General features: G+C 35.6%; 1 long non-coding RNA gene across 1 annotated transcript; it reads left to right on the forward strand.

Annotated features, from left to right (window-relative positions):
• The first annotated feature begins 9,405 nt into the window (after positions 1–9,405).
• LOC129892240 (uncharacterized) lies at positions 9,406–16,816 on the forward strand. The gene is made up of 3 exons (XR_008767284.1): positions 9,406–9,824; positions 10,290–10,562; positions 16,532–16,816. It is a non-coding gene; the product is annotated as an uncharacterized LOC129892240 (long non-coding RNA).
• Positions 16,817–18,828: the final 2,012 nt, after the last annotated feature.

Consider the following 18,828-nt stretch of genomic DNA (forward strand, 5'->3'; position numbering starts at 1 on the left):
AATATCTTGTCTCAATTACGTTAATTATCAGCCTCCATACAAGGTTTCCTTCCTGAATTGTATTTTGGCAGTGAATTTTCGGATCATCTAATATTTGAAGATGTGATCTGGTGGATTCCAAATGTTGTCGATTCTGTCAAAGATTATATGTCAATTCAAGATCTACAGACCAGTAGATGGCGGACCTTCGTTGGATGCTCAACGCCCATCGTTTCTGGAAACGAACACTATTTTATATATATAAAACTAGTAATGCATGCAGATCGATACACTGATCACGCAATCTGATCAGTAGTGATTTCAAAATCCGAGATCCATTACTGGTTCAAGATGAAAGTTATACATATTAAATAATTTATATATACTACTTATAGTGTGTTTATTACGTCAATGAAACGAAAAATAAATCATATACAAGAAAAACAAATTGTATCAAATAACATTTTGACTTTAAAATAGATGATGTGTTAGTTGAATTCAAAATAATTAGATACTGTCTAAACTTGCAATTTAGAAAGATAAATAATTCAATTTAGTTATAATAATTTAGCTTGTGAGATAATAATATTGTTATAATTCAAGTTTTGATGTATCAATAAATCATAGAACCTAATTGGAGCACCTAGTCCTATGATCAGTGTGTGTCACATACCAAATGGGAGCCAACTGTAAAAGCTTCCACCACCTGTTATGGTTTGTGGGCAAATCAAAAGAGACTACAAACCATGTGACCTGATCAGGGGACCTGGTCGACCTGGTCCAGCTGTAAAAAGTTGTCACCACCTACTGTGGTTGGTGAGCAATAGCTGAAGGACAGAAATGTCCAGCCGATCAGAAGATACTAGGTTGTTTTGTTCATATGCTAAATACTATCTTTAGGATATGAAACAAATTAGTTCCACACATCACATTTACATGGCAAAAGGAAAAATGTGTGTGCTCAAAAGAAAGAACACTTCCTCAAGACAGCAAGGGACCTGATCAAGTTACTATTGAAGAATAGTTTTTTAGGTTGTTGTTTTATTGTAATGTTATGTCTTATATGACAAATACTGTAAGATCAAATCCTACACTATAAAGGAACATTGATCAGATCATTTTTATAAGTGTGTTGGATTCTTGGTTAAGTGTTGACCTTGAATCAGTGAGTTGAAGTCTACATTAATCTAGGGGTGGTTGTGTAGTGGGCAATAGTCTTATTGTTTAGATTTCGAGTCATTGCTAAAGTTAGCCTTGATTGGCATATTCAAAGTCTACGTCAACTAGAGTTAGTTGGGGTAGTGGGCAATAGTTATATTGCTCAGACTCAAAGTCTTGTAATAGAGGTATTGCAAGCCGAGAGGTGGAGAGAGTTAGTGTCTAGTTACAATAGGTTGTAATAGACTACTTTGCTCTTGCATCTTTAGTGAAGTTAGTTGCTAAATCCTGTGGGACAGGTTGTGGTTTTTCTCTTTTGAGCAAAGAGGTTTCCACGCGAAACTCTAATTTTGTTCATTACTTACATTAGTTGTTCGTTTCTTGGGCATTCTGTTAACTGACTATGTCAAGGGACCTGGTCCCCTGACTCGTGTGTTGGACACATATATTCTATCAATTGGTATTAGAGCAAGTATTCTTTATACAATTAATACCGAGAGAAGATCCTACAAGCTGAAGGATGGCTGTTCGACCAAATCTTAAGAGGGAGAACTTGCTTACCTAACCAAAATATTTCACAAAATAATGAGAAAACATAGCGAATTTATAAAGAAAGGCAACACAAGGAGAACAACAAATGGCACTGACTTATGCCAAAAATGTGGAAAGCCAGGATATTTTATTAAAAGTTGTCCCATGCAAAAAGAAGAATTCTGAGACAAACAACGGGACCAGGTCCCTGATAAATCAAGAAGAAGTGCTGTAGCTGATTATGTAGTAAAAAAGGCTCTTACTGTCTTGAAAAACTCCTCAAGTGATTCTGAAGAATCTAAACATTCATCTATGCTAGTGATGAAGGATGATGATGAAGTCTTCAACAAACTATTTGCCTTCATGGTAATGTCTGATGATGAAGCTGAAGAAGAGATAACATTGCTTGATCTTAAAGAGAATCTGGATCTTTACTCTATCAAGAAAATAAAGAAGCTAGCATGTGTATTGATTGATTCTCTGTGTGAATTGACTGCTGAAAAGGACTTTCTAAACAATAGCATTGATATTTTTTAAGATGAAAAGACCGCATTAGTTCTTCAAATATCAGATTTGGAAGAAAAAAAATCTTGAATTGGAAGTTGAAAAAACTGAACTTATGAAAATGTTAAAAGTAAGTTCTAAGTGTGGAGAGAAGCTTAAAGGCATGGATAGCAATATTGAGTTGGAACTTGAAGAAAGACTAAAAGATTCTGACCTAAAACTGGTTATGTCACTGGAAAGAAATGCTCAACTAGAAAGGGACCTGGTCAAACTTAAAGATGAATTGGATGAGTCACTTAAGTGGATAACATCCTCTAAAATGTTGTCTGCTATGACCATTTAGAGAAATAGCAATGGAAAGGGTCTAGGTCATGTGAATATGATAGATCCTCCATTTAATCCTCACAGCAAGTATATGTTTGTGTCAAGTAACTTGTTGTGCACTCACTGTGATAGAATTGGACATCTCAATATAGTTTGACCGGTCTGAAAAAGAGCTGAAGAAAGTTTTTTTTAAGTATTCTCAACAGAAGAAGTAGTTGAAAGTTGGACCTGATCCTAGGTCAAAATCAAAGAAAAATTCTAACCTGAAGAAAATGACTCTACCATACTAGACAATAAACAAACTTGTTACTCCTTTATCTACTTATTGGAAACTCAGACTCAAATGGGCTCCTAAGCCTAACAAGTGATCTATATGCAAGTGAGTGAAGAAAGCAGCTGCCAGTGCTGGTATATGGTTAGTGGCTACTCAAAGCATATGACTGAAAATTTTGAAAGCTTCCTTTTCACTCAAGGCACTTCAAGGTGGAGGTGTCTCATTTAAAAAAAAGTCAAAAATATGTATGTGGCTGATTTAAGTACTATCAAAGTATATGACCTTACTTGTCTAAATGCTCAAAGTGAAAATGCAGAGCTATGGCACAAGATGTGGGTCATGTCAGTACTTCTTTGCTCAACAAGATTATAGCCAGGGACCTGGTCCATGGTTTGCCTAAAATGAAGTATGTAGACAACAAGAGTTGTGAAGCTTGTGTAAAAGGGAAACAAATCAGATCCTCTTTCAAGCAAAAGAAGCAAGTCAGCACAACAAGACCTCTGAAATTGATTCATATGGATCTATGTGGACCAGTTAAGATTCGAAGCAGAGGTGGAAAAAGAAATATATTTTGGTGATCGTAGATGATCATTCAAGATTCACTTAGACCATGTTCCTAAGGTCTAAAGATGAAACTTTTGAAGTCATGGGGGTATTTTCCAATCACATTCAGGTGAAACTAAATAGTAAAATTGTAGGGACCAGGTCCAACCATGGAAAAAAATTTGAAAGATGCAAAGGTGGAGATTTTGTGCAGATTATGGGATAAGTCACAAATTTTCAGCTCCTAAAACTCCTCAATGAAACGGCGTGAATGAAAAAGAGAACCTTGGTTTTGACATTGCTAGAACCATGCTAATTGATGCTGATCATACAAAGAATTTTTGGGCTAAAGCTGTCAACACTGCATGCTATATCATCAACAGAGGCTTAATCAGGGCCTACAACAACAAATCACTATATTTTGAGGAAAGTGGTCATGTCATCTTCGGTGAGTCGAGAGATATGAAGAAGCAAAGGTACCTGGTCCTTAGCAAGATCCCACTGGAATAATTGACTTACAATTCTCTAAATCTTTTATTTAGGAGATGAAGGGACCTAGTACCAGTCAGCCACAGTCATTCATAAAAAGATCAAACTAGAAGCATAAGTCATCTCATCTACTTGACAATATCACTTCTTTCTTAGACTTGAAAATGCAAATCAGGTTGGTGTACAGAAACAAACTTGATGAGCATGGTGTAATCACAAGGAAAAAATCCAAGATAGTATTCCAAGGGTGCAATCATAAAGAAGGCATTGACTATGATGAATGTGAAAAGTTTCTTTCTCAATGGGTACTTGAAAGAGGAATCATATGTCAATCAACCCCCGAGTTTTGAAGATATTGATAAACCAAATCAATTGGTAAAACAGGACATCGAGGAACCTGGTCCATATTTGACTGACACTATGCATAGAAGAATCAGTGGATCTCTTTTATACTTGTCATCTAGAAGACATGATATTATTCATGGTATCGGGATGTGTGCAAGAATTCAAGACATGTTCTAAGGAGTCTCACTTGAAAGGTGCTACAAAGATTCTGAGATACTTGCAGGGGACCTGGTCGTCTCACTTGAAAGTTGCTACAAGGATTCTGAGATGCTTATAGGGGACCTGGTCCTATTCTATCAATCTGGTGATTTTTTTTCTATGTTGATGCAGATTATGCAGGGGATCTGGTCGATAGAAAGCACCTTAGGAATGACTCATTTTTTTAATTTCTTCCTTGATGTTTCAGGGCACAAAGAAGCAAAATTTAGTAGCTCATTGCACATTGAGGCAAAACATGTAGCAGTCGCATAATGTTGTGTTTAGCTCATATGGATCAAGCAAAAACTAGAGAATTTTGGGATAGTCACCAACATTGTCCCATTCTTATGTGACAACACTAGTACATTGAGCATGACCAAAAATCTAGTGCATCATAAGAGAACCAAGCATATTGACGTGAGGCATCACTTTTGAGGGACAATGTAGAAAAGAGAAATATTTGCACGAAACTTTGCAAATCAGAAGATCAAGTAGCAGACCTCTTCACAAAGGCTCTAAAATAGGGACCAATTCGAGGAAAATGGGCTGAAGTTAAGGTTGATCAAATTGAATTTACTCACCCAAGTTGATTCTGTCAACCCTCTCATTGGTTATGATTAGGGAACATGTATCCTTGTTAGTGATGCATATCTTTTGGTCTAAATTCATTCTTAAACCTTTTGTAGGTATACACGCATGGTGGACTAGCTAAGGAAGAAAAGTTGATGGGACAGACTCAAGGCAAATATCCTTCAAAAGAGTTTAAGAGAGGGACCAGGTCCTTCCTCAAAAGTTAGTATCATACTTATTGCTATTTAAAATGCTTTTGAGAACTGTTAAAATTGTCATGTGTCTTCTCATACCTTTCTGAAGTGTTGTCACATTCTTGCCACCCATTGATTTCTATTGTGTAAAATTTTCAAAATTCTTACAATGTCTAAACCATCCTCTACCTCAAATTCATTCTTTGGCAACAAGTCCCTATCTCTCCCTCACCTGAAATGCCCTTCACTCCTTTTCTTTCTTCTCCAAAGATGACCTTCATTCCTTTCGAGGCTTCATCAGTTTCAAATTCGACTGTCTTAAAACTTCTCTCAGAAATAGCTCTCTAGTTCAACCTGGTCCTATCCCCAAAGGTGTAACTGAACGTATGTTTGAGGGTGACCTATCAGAAGAAAAGAGAGATAGATCAATTATTCTAGCAACTGAAAAAGAGTGGGTAGTTTAGAGTTTAACTCAAATGAGCAAGAATCTTAAGGAAAATCTCAATGAGCAAGAATTTCTATATTCCTATGTACAAGGTTATGACTTTATGGGATGGAAAACATGAATTTGCCTACGGTTAATTCTTGAACAAGGTGTTTTGCCACTACAAGATGAATCTTGCAAAACGTATGTAGGGATAGTGAAACAATTCTTCTTATTAACCACTCTTATTGAATGTGAGTGTGTTGAGGGAAGAATGGGTAACAAAATAGAGTCCCAAGTGTCAAGACTTTTTGGGACAACAAAAGAAAGTAAAGGCAGCCTAACTCAGGAATCAGGTTGTGATGAGACTTTTCAGAAATAAAATGCTTATTTGAAGGTAGAAGTTCATGTCTTAACTGCTGAAAGCAAGAGTCTCACTGTGAAGTGGAGGACTTGACCAAACAATCGTTATATGCTTATGCTGCTGAAAATGAGCGCATGATGATGGTTCTCCATTCTCTTCATCCTCGTCCTCCTTCTTCCTAGTCCAATTTTTTTGCTTTCTATCCTAAGTAAATTTTTTTGCTATCTCCATAGCTATAACTGATCAGTTTCCTTATGCATTTTTGTTAATACAATATTTTTGATGCTATTCTAATGAACTATGCATGAAAACTTGCCTCCTTGTCTACTATTTTTCTTTTCTTGCTCTTGGCTAGTTCATTAATGTTAGTGTTGCCCAGTGGCCATGAATTTACCGAGAGTGCGTATTATTTTACTTGCTTTACTGTTCTAACTTTTTTATGATGCCAAAAGAGGGAAAAAGTATCAATGATATGTAACTAGTTCGGATCAAGGGATCTGGTTTATATGAAAGGAGAAAGATAATATCGATAGTGGGAATAGTTTGTCATCATCAAAAAGGAAAAAAATGTTGTATCTTGGGTTTTGATGATTTAACAAACTACCGTTCAATAAAATGATGCAAAGAGGGACATGGGAGACAAGAAATGCATACTGATAGGGGGAAGTTATGTGTTCATGTTAATTACGAAGCTATGTGACAGGAGGACCAGCTACCTGTTTGCAGAAATATGAACACAAGTCCACATGGTTTGCCATTATCAAAAAGAGGGAAATGTTATAATTCAAGTTTTGATGCATCAACAAACTATGAGACCTAATTGGCGGACCTATTCCCATGATCGGTGTGTGTCACATACCAAATGGTAGCCAGTTGTAAAAGTTGTCACCACCTGATGTGGTTGGTGGGAAAATTAGAAGAGACTACAAATCATGGGACCTGATTGGGGGACCTAATCAACCTGGTCCAGCTGTAAAAGCTGCCACCACCTGCTGTGGTTGGTGGGCAACAACTGAAGGACAGAGACGTCCAGCCAATTAGAAGGTACTAGGTTGTTTCGTCCATGCTAAATACTATCTTTAGGACATGAAACAAATTAGTTCCACACATCACATTTACAAGGCAAAAGAAAAAAGGTGTGTGTGCTTTAAAGAAAGAAAACTTTCTCAAGGCAGCAAGGGGCCTGATCGAGCTACTATTGAAGAATAGTTTTTTAGGTTGTTGTTTTGTTGTAATGTTGTGTCTTATGTGCTAAATATTATAAGATCAGTTCCTACACTATAAATGAACATTGATAAGTTTATTTTTATAAGTGTGTTGGGTTCTTGGTTAAGTGTTGACCTTGAATCAGTGAGTTGAAGTCTACAATAACCTAGGGGTGGTTGTGTAGTGGGCAATAGTCTTATTGCTTAGATTTTGAGTCATTGCTAAAGTTAGCCTTGATTGGCGTATTCAAAGTCTATGTCAACTAGAGTTAGTTGGGGTAGTGGGCAATAGTTATATTGCTCAGGCTCAAAGTCTTGTAATAGAGGTATTGCAAGCCGAGAGGTGGAGAGAGTTAGTGTCTAGTTACAATAGGTTGTAATAGACTACTTTGCTCTTGCATCTTTAGTGAAGTTAGTTGCTAAATCCTGTGGGACAGGTTGTGGTTTTTCTCTTTTGAGCAAAGAGGTTTCCACGCGAAACTCTTATCTTGTTCATTACTTACATTAGTTGTTCGTTTCTTGGGCATTCTGTTAACTGACTGTGTCAAGGGACCTGGTCCCCTGACTCGTGCGGTGGACGCATATATTCTATCAAATATGAAACTCCTTCTTTTTCAATTTTTTCATGTTACTTTCCTTTTTAGTTTGTTTCAAAAAGCATGTTTTTTTTGTTTTATATTTCTAACTTTTCACATGACATATTTAATGCCACACGGTTAACAAACATTTTATTGTATTCCACATATCTTTTTATTTAAATACCATAAAAAATTAAAAGTACTCTTTTATTTTTAAGAGTATATTGTTGCATATTTCCTATCATTTGTTCATAGACGAAGTTCTCCATTATGTCACTTTGATTGCTTTAACACGTCCAAAACTCTTGTTATTAACATTGATGTTCATCCGGAAAGTACAATATATAGTTGACTATGTATGAAAATAATAGATGGTCATGGCCCGTGCTCCAATAATTGATCCAGTAATTGACATTAACAGTGAAATAAATGTAACCATGAAGAATTAAGCATCTGCTATTCTTGAAAACTTCAATTTCTTGATTAAATCATTTCCAATTTTATACCATTAGACAGTCATCTAACAATTTAGTTTAAAGCTAGTAAAAAAATATTCATCCAATCTTTCATCAAATGCTTCCGTTCTAAGATACTAAAATCAAATCTACAAAAGTTTTCAAGTTAAAAAATGAAAGCTAGTTTTTTCCAAGTACAGTAATAGCCTTTGAGCAGTTTATTAACTTTCCGGAGCTGTAACATAAAAATTTAAAAACTAAATATGTCCTCCAAAGTCTCACCATAGTGACATTGTCATTCATCTGATTACTTCTTCCAATTTGAAATCTTGTACAGATGGTGAAAATTGTTAATGATCATAAGGGTTAAACTTCCTCTGTTGTAACTAAGACATGGAGTGACCTGCAACCATAATTTATTAGGTATCTTAGTCAACTTTAATACGAAAGAATATGGATTTTGGTTCCTTGAAAAATATATAATCAAATGTCTGCTACTACAATACAACCGAAAAATGAAAGAAACTAACAGGAAATAAAAAGAAGTTATCATAGGAGCATCTTTCTAAAAGGAACTATAGACGTTACTCACGTAAATTTTACCACATCTCTATTTTTTAATATATTGGACAATCAAATTAAAATACAAAAAAAATGAGTGATGAAAAATTCCTTTTTCTTTGTTCAAAACGAATTTGAAGTCATTCATCTCATCATATACGGATTGCGAAGTACAAAGACAAATAGGATTAGATGGTTTAGATAGAGTAATGTATTACCAGACTTAAATTCTTCATGCCAATAAACAAATTTCTTTTAGTTAATACCTTCCTTTTGAAATTTAGATTATGCAAAACTATAGTAAACACTTGTAAATAGGCAAGTCAGTTGAGACATCAAAATTATAATCTATAAGTTGAATTGGCTTAAAAGTTGGTCAAATCTACTTTTAAATCAGTTTTTGATTTTTAAAAGTGTTTGAAAAATATAAAATAAATTTAAAATGACTTAAAATAAGTTAAAAACTAAAAGTAGGCCTCCCCTACTTTTTATTTTTTGACTTAAAAGTCATTTAAGTTTGACTTTTTATTTTTGACTTCTACTTTTTTAAGTAAATCCAAACGGGCTCTGATTTTACACCTTATAGCAAAAGTCCTCCGTATTGAACATTCCATATATAGGGATGTCATGATCATGCCATTATAAATCTTATATATATATAAAGAAGAACTTTCAGCCCGGTAATGTGGCGCCATCACAAGTCAAGAATTCTCACTATTTTTTTTTCATGTTTAACCCTTTTTTCCTCGAGTTGCCCTTCCTCAATTTGTCAAAAAAAGACAAAAGAAAAGAAAAGTCGCGTCCTTACCTTTCTCAGTCGCGTCTCTTCCCTTTCATTCTTCTTACAAAGTCCACAAATATATAAACACTGCTTTAGCAGAACTCTCACTATTCGCTTCCTATTACTCTCTCTATCCTGTAACATTTTGTTTTCCTTCTTTAATCACTTCTCTCTCTCTCTCTCTGAATTATTCCTTCGATGCACTACATAAATATAAATCCACATATTTGCATCGGTTATCCAAACATGATGCTTTCTTGGTCGATCTTCATGCTTTATATATGCTATTTTGATTTCTGAGACAAGAAAGATGGCAAGGCTGTGAATCGGAAAAGAAGAAGATTAAGGTATGATCACAATTCTATTCATTGCTTTTTTGTTTTTAAGGTCAACGGACAAAAAGGAACTCCTGATATGCATGGTTGTCTCTGCAATTTGTTAATTTTCTATTTTATATGATTGGCGTGTAATGTATATTTTGTATTAGGGTTGTGTGTTGATTTTGTTAGTTGTTCTCTGCAATATTTTAATTTTTTTTTATGTATGCTTGGAGTTGTATGTTTACTTTGTATTCTGGCCATGTATTATTTGGTTAGTTGTAGGGTATTTATGATTTTCTTTTATGTATGGTTGGAGTTTTATTTCTATTTTGTAGGGTCGGACATAAATATCAAAAAATAGACAATTACTTCCATTCTTTTATTCAGTTTTGATTTTTTAAGGAGTTTCGGTTCTTCAGTCCGGTAATGTCATTGCATTTATCTATTTTTACAAATTTTTACATTTAATCTACTTTCCTTGCTGAACTCCAGGTCCACATAAGGGCGGCCAATATGAAATGATGCACAAGCCATTAGTTCTACCTCAATAGGTGGCTTAAAAACACACAATCAATTCATCGTTGAATCGCTAAAGAACATGTTCCCATTCTTTGTGTTCTTCTTACATCCCCGTTGATTTCCTTTTTCTCCCCAATCTTCCAAACATCTTTCCGTCAGCATCTCCTGCAACAGCTATTGAAAATTATTCTTCACAGCCTTTGAAGTTGTACAAAACGCTAGCCAAAATTACTACAAACCCTCCAGGTATTATTCTTTCTAATTCACAAATTCATTGCTATAATTCTGTCCCATGAATATTTTTCAATTGTCTTTCCTACTACTTCTTCTATTTTATGATGATCATATTTTTTAAGACTCCTTTTACTGAAAACGAGAAGAACCGATGTAAAAATGTGATCAGTTGCGATGACAAAAAAATAATTTTATATTCATGATTCAGTAAAATATCAAACGAGGAGCTGTAAATTGGTGATCTTTTGAAAAGGAAAAAAACATACTTCTTCAAATAAGCTTAACCAATAAAGGTTATATATAATGTTCTGGTAGAGCAGTAGAGCACTATGGCTTTGTGGTGGATTAGTTATCTCTCTAGAACATTTGTTTTGGTATATATTTAATTAGTTTTTTTCTTGATTTTGCACATACTTATATATTTCTTATCTATTTATACATCTTAGCTTTTATCAATTTAATTGTGCTTTAAATATTTGATTTTCCTCTCATACAATTATATAGTTATAATTGAAAATACAGAAGCTGTTAACTTGGCAAGCTAACATGGTTAAAGTAGTTAGAATATTGTTAAGAGTAGTTAAAGATTGTTAGTAAGTTGTTGTAGTTAGTTGAAATGTAGTTGAATGTATAAGTGTATAAATGATGTATATGTACAAATGGAGAAAATATAAATACATATACTGATGAAAAGTAAAAGGATCATCAGTTCATTTTTCTGAGATATTTTTCTCTCTCTACTTCACCTCTCCTTCTTCTCTCTACAATCTCTCTTCTCTTCTCTTCTGTACATTCTTCTTCATCTTCATTCTTATTCTTCTTCTTCCGTCTGCTACTACTCTTCCTTACTCTGGTTCAACTCCACTGGTGGAGTTATCATGGTATCAGAGCCTACAAGATTTATAGGTTAGAAAAGGCGATCTAAACTCCAGTAGAAGAAGTCAACCGGCGATCTAGGCATTGCAGCTATCAATAGAGATACATACACCTGAAGCTATGGCAGGATCCATGGAAACTGGTGGCCCAAACTTGAACGGAGCACATGCAACCACTGGTCCAACCAGCTATGAAGCTCCGATTATAGGTCACAATCATCCTCTGTACCTTTATCCCAATGACACTCCAAGTAGCTCTCTAATCTCGCTTCAGCTCACAGGTTTCGAGAACTATGCCGTTTGAAGTAGGTCTATGCGCATTGGACTCGTAGGTAAAGGTAAATTAGGTTTTGTGGATGGACGGTTTCCTAAGTCTCAATTTGCACCAGAGTTGTTTGACATCTGGGAAAAGTGTAATGCTGTAGTTTTGTCTTGGATAATGAATGCGGTTGCACCTGGTCTGTTAAGTAGTATTATTTATGCTGTGATGCACACAAGGTATGGAGTGATCTGAAAGATAGATTTGACAAAATCAATGGTGCGCATGTATTTCAACTGCACAAAGAAATACATAGTTTTACTCAAGGAACTTTGACTATTACAAAATACTATACACACCTGAGAGGATTGTGGGATGAATTTGATTCCATCATGCCATGCCCAGAGTGCTCTTGTGATGAATCAAAAAGGTTCCAAGAACATTTTGAACACCAGAGACTGCTTGAATTTCTGATGGGACTAAATGAGTCATATTCAGCTGCCAGAGGTCAGATACTGATGCAGGACCCAATTCCTAGCCTTAACAAAGCTTACTCTCTGATAGTTGATCATGAAAGCTAAAGAAACCTGGCAAGTGCATGTCATGAAGGTGTTTCCTCTAAAATGATGGAATGTACTGCTCTATTCAGTAAAAATGGGGGAAATGGCCTTAATCAGGGTGGCAGTTTTGGCCATCAACCAGGAGGTGATGGAACCCAGGAAGAGGGCACTATGACAACCAATACAAGCCACAAAAATTCCAGAAGTCAACTCTTGTGTGCGAGGTCTGTGGTTACAGGGGACACTCTAAGGAACAATGTTTCAAAGTAAAAGGCTATCCAGTTGGGTGGAAGTCTAAGAAAAAGAGGGAACACTTCAATCCTAATTCATATGCCAATCGGGCTGAAGCCACTCAGTGTGGAGGTCCACAATCTGCTGGTGACATACCTACACCTACAGCTTTATTCACACAGGATTAATACCATCAAATACTGCAGATGCTGGCTAAAGAAAGTGAAAATGGAGGAGAACACCTAGCTAAAGAAGCTACAACAAGTAGTGCTTTATCTGCTTTAGTGTCTAAGTATGTAGATAGAAGCTGGATAGTTGACACTGGAGCAACAAATCATATGACTTTTAAGACTGAACTCCTAAATAACTTTCATACTGTACCACCATCTGAGAGAAGACAAGTAATGTTACCCACTAGAAATGTTGTATCAGTCTCACATGTTGGTAACACACACATCCTTGGGAATCAATCTATTGGCAATGTTCTATTTGTTCCTGACTTCAAGTGTAATCTTCTTTCTGTATCACAGCTCACCAAAGAGCTCAAATATATGACAACCTTCTTTCCTGACTTCTGTGTTTTTTAGGATCTCTTCAGTGGTCAGGTCAAGGGGATTGGTAAAGAGGATCAAGGGCTCTATATTCTGAAGGAAGGAAATTCAAAGGCAGCAGTCAATGGGTGTTCAACTCAGCTTCCAAGTGTAGCTTCTGCACTCTCCACAAGCAGCAATGTCCATCCAGCTGGTAAACCTGTCTCAGCTACTCTATGACATCTTAGACTAGGTCATGTTCCTATAGATATAATAAAGAAATCCTCCAGTATTGAGGTTCTAAATAATGAACACTATATCTGTACAGTTTGCCCACTTGCTAAGCAAACTAAACTTTCCTTTCCTGTAAGTTCTCATGTGTCAAATGCTGTATTTGAACTAGTTCATTATGACATTTGGTGTCCCTATAGGGTACCCACTCATTATGGAAAGAAATACTTTGTAACTGTGGTTGATGATTACTCCAGGTTTACTTGGACTTTTCTTATATCCTCTAAGTCTGACACAATTGTGGTGTTAAGAAATTTTTTCACATAGTTCACAACTTATTCTCCACAACAGTGAAGACTCTGAGAACTGATAATGGCAGTGAGTTTCTTAGTGCTGCATTTCTGACCATGCTGTCTACACTTGGCATTCTTCATCAGAGTACCTATATTTATACTCCTCAACAAAATGGAGTTGCTGAGAGGAAGCATAGAACTATCCTGGAGATGGCCAGGGCACTCAGGTTCCAATCCTCTGTACCCTTAAAGTTCTGGGGTGAGTGTGTCACTACTGCAGTCTATCTCCTTAACAAAATTCCCTCAAAACTACTACAGTTCAAAACTCCCTTTGAGATGCTTCATCTACATCCACCTTCTTTAGCCCACATAAAAGTCTTTGGCTGCCTCTGCTATGCCACCTACCCTCATATTCATGATAAATTCTCTCCTAGAGCCATCCCAACTGTTCTTCTGGGGTACTCCTCATCAAAAAAGGGGTATCTTTTTTATGATCTCCACTCCAAATCCCTCTTTGTTAATAGACATACAGTATTCAAAGAGGATATTTTCCCTTTCAAGGATGTCCAGACCTTCTCTAATCCCATGTTTCCAGTTCTCACACTTCTAGACCCCTCTCCACATTTACACCTAGAATCCATCCAACCACCTTCTACTCTTGTAACATCTCCTGATAGCCTACAACCTCCACCTCTATCCCTTTCTATCCCTCCCAGAAAATCTTCCAAACCTAGTAAGCCCCCTTCTTGGCTTCAAGACTTTATCACCACCTCTATAGGCAACTTTTGCTCATATCCTATTAAAGTACATATATCTTATTCTCATGTCTCTCCTTCCTACAGTTCCTATTTGGCTGCATACTCAACCATCACTGAACCCACCTCATATAAAGCTGCCTCTCTTGATCCTCAATGGGTTCAGGCAATGCAGTTGGAAATTGAGGCCTTGGAGACTAATCACACCTGGTCACTGGTGGATTTACCACCTGACAAGAGACCTATTGGCTATAAGTGGGTGTACAAAGTCAAATATAAATCTACAAGTGAAGTTAAAAGACTGAAAGCAAGACTTGTGCTAAAGGGTTCAATCAATAAGAGGGCCTAGACTACACTGAAACCTTCAGTCCAGTGGCTAAAATGGTCACTGTCAGAGCTGTTGTGGCACTTGCTGCATCTAGGGGGTGGTTTATTCATCAAATGGATATCTATAATGCTTTTCTCAATACGGAACTGCTGGAGGAGGTATACATGACTATCCCAGATGGGTTTGCTAGACGGGGGGGATCAAATACCAAGGTCTGCAAACTTCATAAGTCCCTATATGGCCTCAAACAAGCCCCCAGACAGTGGAATTTGAAGCTGACTGAGTCCTTACTGAAGTTGGGATTTCATCAAAGTCATTATGACTACTCCCTGTTCACCAGGCAAGTTGAAAATGACATACTTATAGTACTAGTTTATGTGGATGACTTGCTGGTTACAGGTAGTAACACAAGTCTAGTAGAGGATACAAAAAGAGACCTACAAAAGCAATTCAAAATGAAAGACTTAGGTGAGCTGAAGTTCTTCCTAGGCATTGAGTGTGCTAGATCCAGCCAAGGGATCCACATGTCTTAGAGAAAATATGCACTGGAGCTGATTGCTGAATGTGGGCTAGGAGGAGCTAAGCCTGCTAGAACACCACTAGAACAGAATAAGAAACTCACATCAGTAAAATATGATGCACTCATCTCACATGAAGGCAGAGTTGATGATCAACCACTGCAACATCCTGAAAGGTATCAGAGACTGGTGGGGAGACTCTTGTATCTCACCATGACCAGACTTGATATAGCCTTCCCAGTCCAAGTATTGATCCAATTCATGCACAATCCTAAGGAGTCACATATGGAAGCAACACTGAGAGTTATTAGATACCTCAAGAAAGCTCCAGGTCTTGGGCTGTTAATGTCATCTCAAGCTACAAATACACTAACTGCCTATTGTGATTCTGATTGGGGTGCTTGTCTAGAAACAAGAAGGTCTGTCACTGGATACTTAGTAAAGTTTGGTGGATCACTAATCTCCTGGAAATCAAAGAAATAAGAAACAGTATCCAGGAGCTCTGCAGAGGCTGAGTTTAAAAGTATGGCTAACTGTGCATCTAAGATCACCTGGCTGGTGAGCCTGTTTAAGAGCTAGGAGTCCAGATTGAATTACCTGTTGACATGTTCTGTGATAGCAAAGCTGCTATTTAAATTGCTGCAAATCCTATCTTTCATGAAAGGACCAAACACATTGATATAGACTGCCATTTTGTAAGGGAAAGATTATGCCAAGGTATGCTGAGAACTAACTTCATACATACCAAAAATCAGCTAGCAGATATACTCACAAAAAGTCTTGGGAAACCCCAACATCAACAGTTGCTAAATTAGCTTGGAGTTATGAACCTCTTCAAACCATGAGCTTGAGGAGGAGTGTTAACTTGGCAAGCTAACATGGTTAAAGTAGTTAGAATATTGTTAAGAGTAGTTAAAGGTTGTTAGTAAGTTGTTGTAGTTAGTTGAAATGTAGTTGAATGTATAAGTGTATAAATGATGTATATGTACAAATGGAGAAAATATAAATACATATACTGATGAAAAGTAAAAGAATCATCAGGTCATTTTTCTAAGATATTTTTCTCTCTCTACTTCACCTCTCCTTCTTCTCTCTACAATCTCTCTTCTCTTCTCTTCTCTTCTGTTCATTCTTCTTCATCTTCATTCTTGTTCTTCTTCTTCAGTCTGCTACTACTCTTCCTTACTCTGGTTCAACTCCACTGGTGGAGTTATCAGAAGCTATTTTAAAGTACATTTTTGATTATTATTATTTGTCACTTATTAGTCACCATATTATTGATTCTCTTTCCATTTGCCTAAGGTTTATAGTTGAAGTGCAGATGGTATCTCTAAATTATGATTTACTTGAATAAAATATTATAAGTTGTATAACTATTTTATTTTTCATCTTTTTTATCAGGTTAGTCTAAACCAATATGTATAGATGGATATGTTTGGGAAATCGATATCGTCAACTGATAACGTATTTCAAGGAGTTGACAAATACAAAATATCTTGGATAAAGTTCTTTAGGTTTCCTATTTTGAATTGTAATTGTACATGTTTCTTTATGATATGCCTAATTTTGTTATGATTAAGAACATTGTCCTAACCTTTAATTTTTGTTTTGCTCAAATGAATTTCCTTTATACAAAACAGGTGGAGTAGCTCTATCCATGTATGAAAAAGATGAGATTCTCTCAAAGTTAAGTGATGAAATTTATGGGTTGTTTGATAGGGTGTATAAGAATAGTGATAAATAGTGTATATTAGTGATGTTGCTATTAGTTATGCTAACATTAGTTATCCTGAGATTATTCTTATACATTATTTGGCTTAGATTATTAAACATAATATACATGGTATAATTTATAAAAAAATTATTTACTTACAAAAATATCTCTATAATTATAGCGAAAAAAGTTTTGAGAGATAATTGTATTTTTACTGTACGCATGTTAAAGAACTCTTTAACCATAACCAATGCCTTTTGTACTTTGGCATTTCAAAGAAGTTTTAGATTTATAAGCAGTATCCCAGAACATACATGTTTAAATAAAATTATATACAAATTTTCGACTCAAACCGCTCCAAGCGCGGCGCTATTTACTAGTTAAATCATATTAGGACACGCGTTGGATCTCAATGTTGCATTGCAACATACGAGAGGCAAATTTACTGGAGGTCAGGGGGTCTCAACACCAAAGAGTTATTCTCTCTTTTCCTTCATTGTTTGGAATAATTTTGACCCCACGTCGTCTCCATTCTTATCCTAGCTAATAAAGAGATTGTAATAAAATTCCAAAACATCCAATTGAAAGGAAAAGGCATAAATTCTAAATTCCTAATATGTGAGAGAAAAAAACGATCAAATTACTAACACATTTCTTATGCCCATAATGACCTTCAACCTAGCTTTTATATATCCGAAGTAGCTCTTGTTCATATTACTTAACAGATAGCATTAAAAAAAATGCCTTGGAATGGTGTCAGTGTGCCAATATCTGAGGAGCAACTACAGGGAATTTTCAAGAAATATGACAAGAATGGAGATGGAAAAATCAGCAAACAAGAGCTCAAACTAGCATTTAAAGAAATGGGTTCAAGCTTCTGTAGATGGAGGGTTGGCAAAGCCATTCGTCATGCTGACATCAATGAAGATGGATATATCAACGAAGAAGAGATGAGTGAACTCGTCAGATATGCTTCTAGATGGGGTATTAAGATCTATTAGCTCCACCGCTAGCTTTGCATATTTTGTCTAATCTTACCTAGGTCACGTTTTCTGATCTAATATTTGTATCTTCACACACACACACACACACTTTGTATGTAAATGATGAATACAATTACGGAACCAAATGAATGCAATGCGTTGAACCTTAAACTTTCGATAATTGTTTAGATTGTCACTTAATTATTACTTATATTCTCTAGTGTTATTTATTTATAACGCAAAAAATTCAAAATTCAAAATTTAAACACCGCGCTACCCCTTCCCCCAAAAAACAAATTAACTGCAGAAAGACATGGCTAATACTTTCTTCTTTTTATTTTTTTATTTTTAAGTTTAATAAATTTAAGCCCAATAAAAAACCCAACCCGACCGTACTTAAAAAGTAGCATAGATAGACATGTAACAAAATGATTTTTCGTACTTTTTATGTGTCGTCATATTTTTAAAAAATCTAACTTTGAGATCCTTTTTGTGGGTTTCAAGATAATTTGGGTTTGTATTAAAAATAAACTATGTATTAATTACTAAAATCAACGGTAAATGTCATGCGACTATTTGGATTGCTCGGTGATCCAAATCTATGTAAATAATATTCAATATTTCATTTAGTTGTCGGATCGGTTTTAAAAAGTAAAAATTTATCAGCAGAAAATATATATATATATATATATATATATATATATATATATATTTCTTTTGTGGTTCAAACGGACTCGTTTATTTGGCCTTCATGGAAGATTTATACCTCAAGTTAATAAGTGTGTTTATTTTTATTAATAAAAAATTAATCTCTAATAGGTCTTAATATATCATTAAGATTTTGAACAAAGGCTTAATACTATTAATATGTATTTCTTTTAGATAATATTCACTATCATTCTATTCATAATCATCAACCATCACCACTAACCACCTTTGTCATCATAACTATCATCACCGTAGCCACCATTATCATTGTCAACCAAGAATATAACCTCTAT

The sequence above is a fragment of the Solanum dulcamara genome, chromosome 6 (genome assembly GCF_947179165.1).
Source record: "Solanum dulcamara chromosome 6, daSolDulc1.2, whole genome shotgun sequence".
Lineage (NCBI taxonomy): Eukaryota > Viridiplantae > Streptophyta > Magnoliopsida > Solanales > Solanaceae > Solanum > Solanum dulcamara.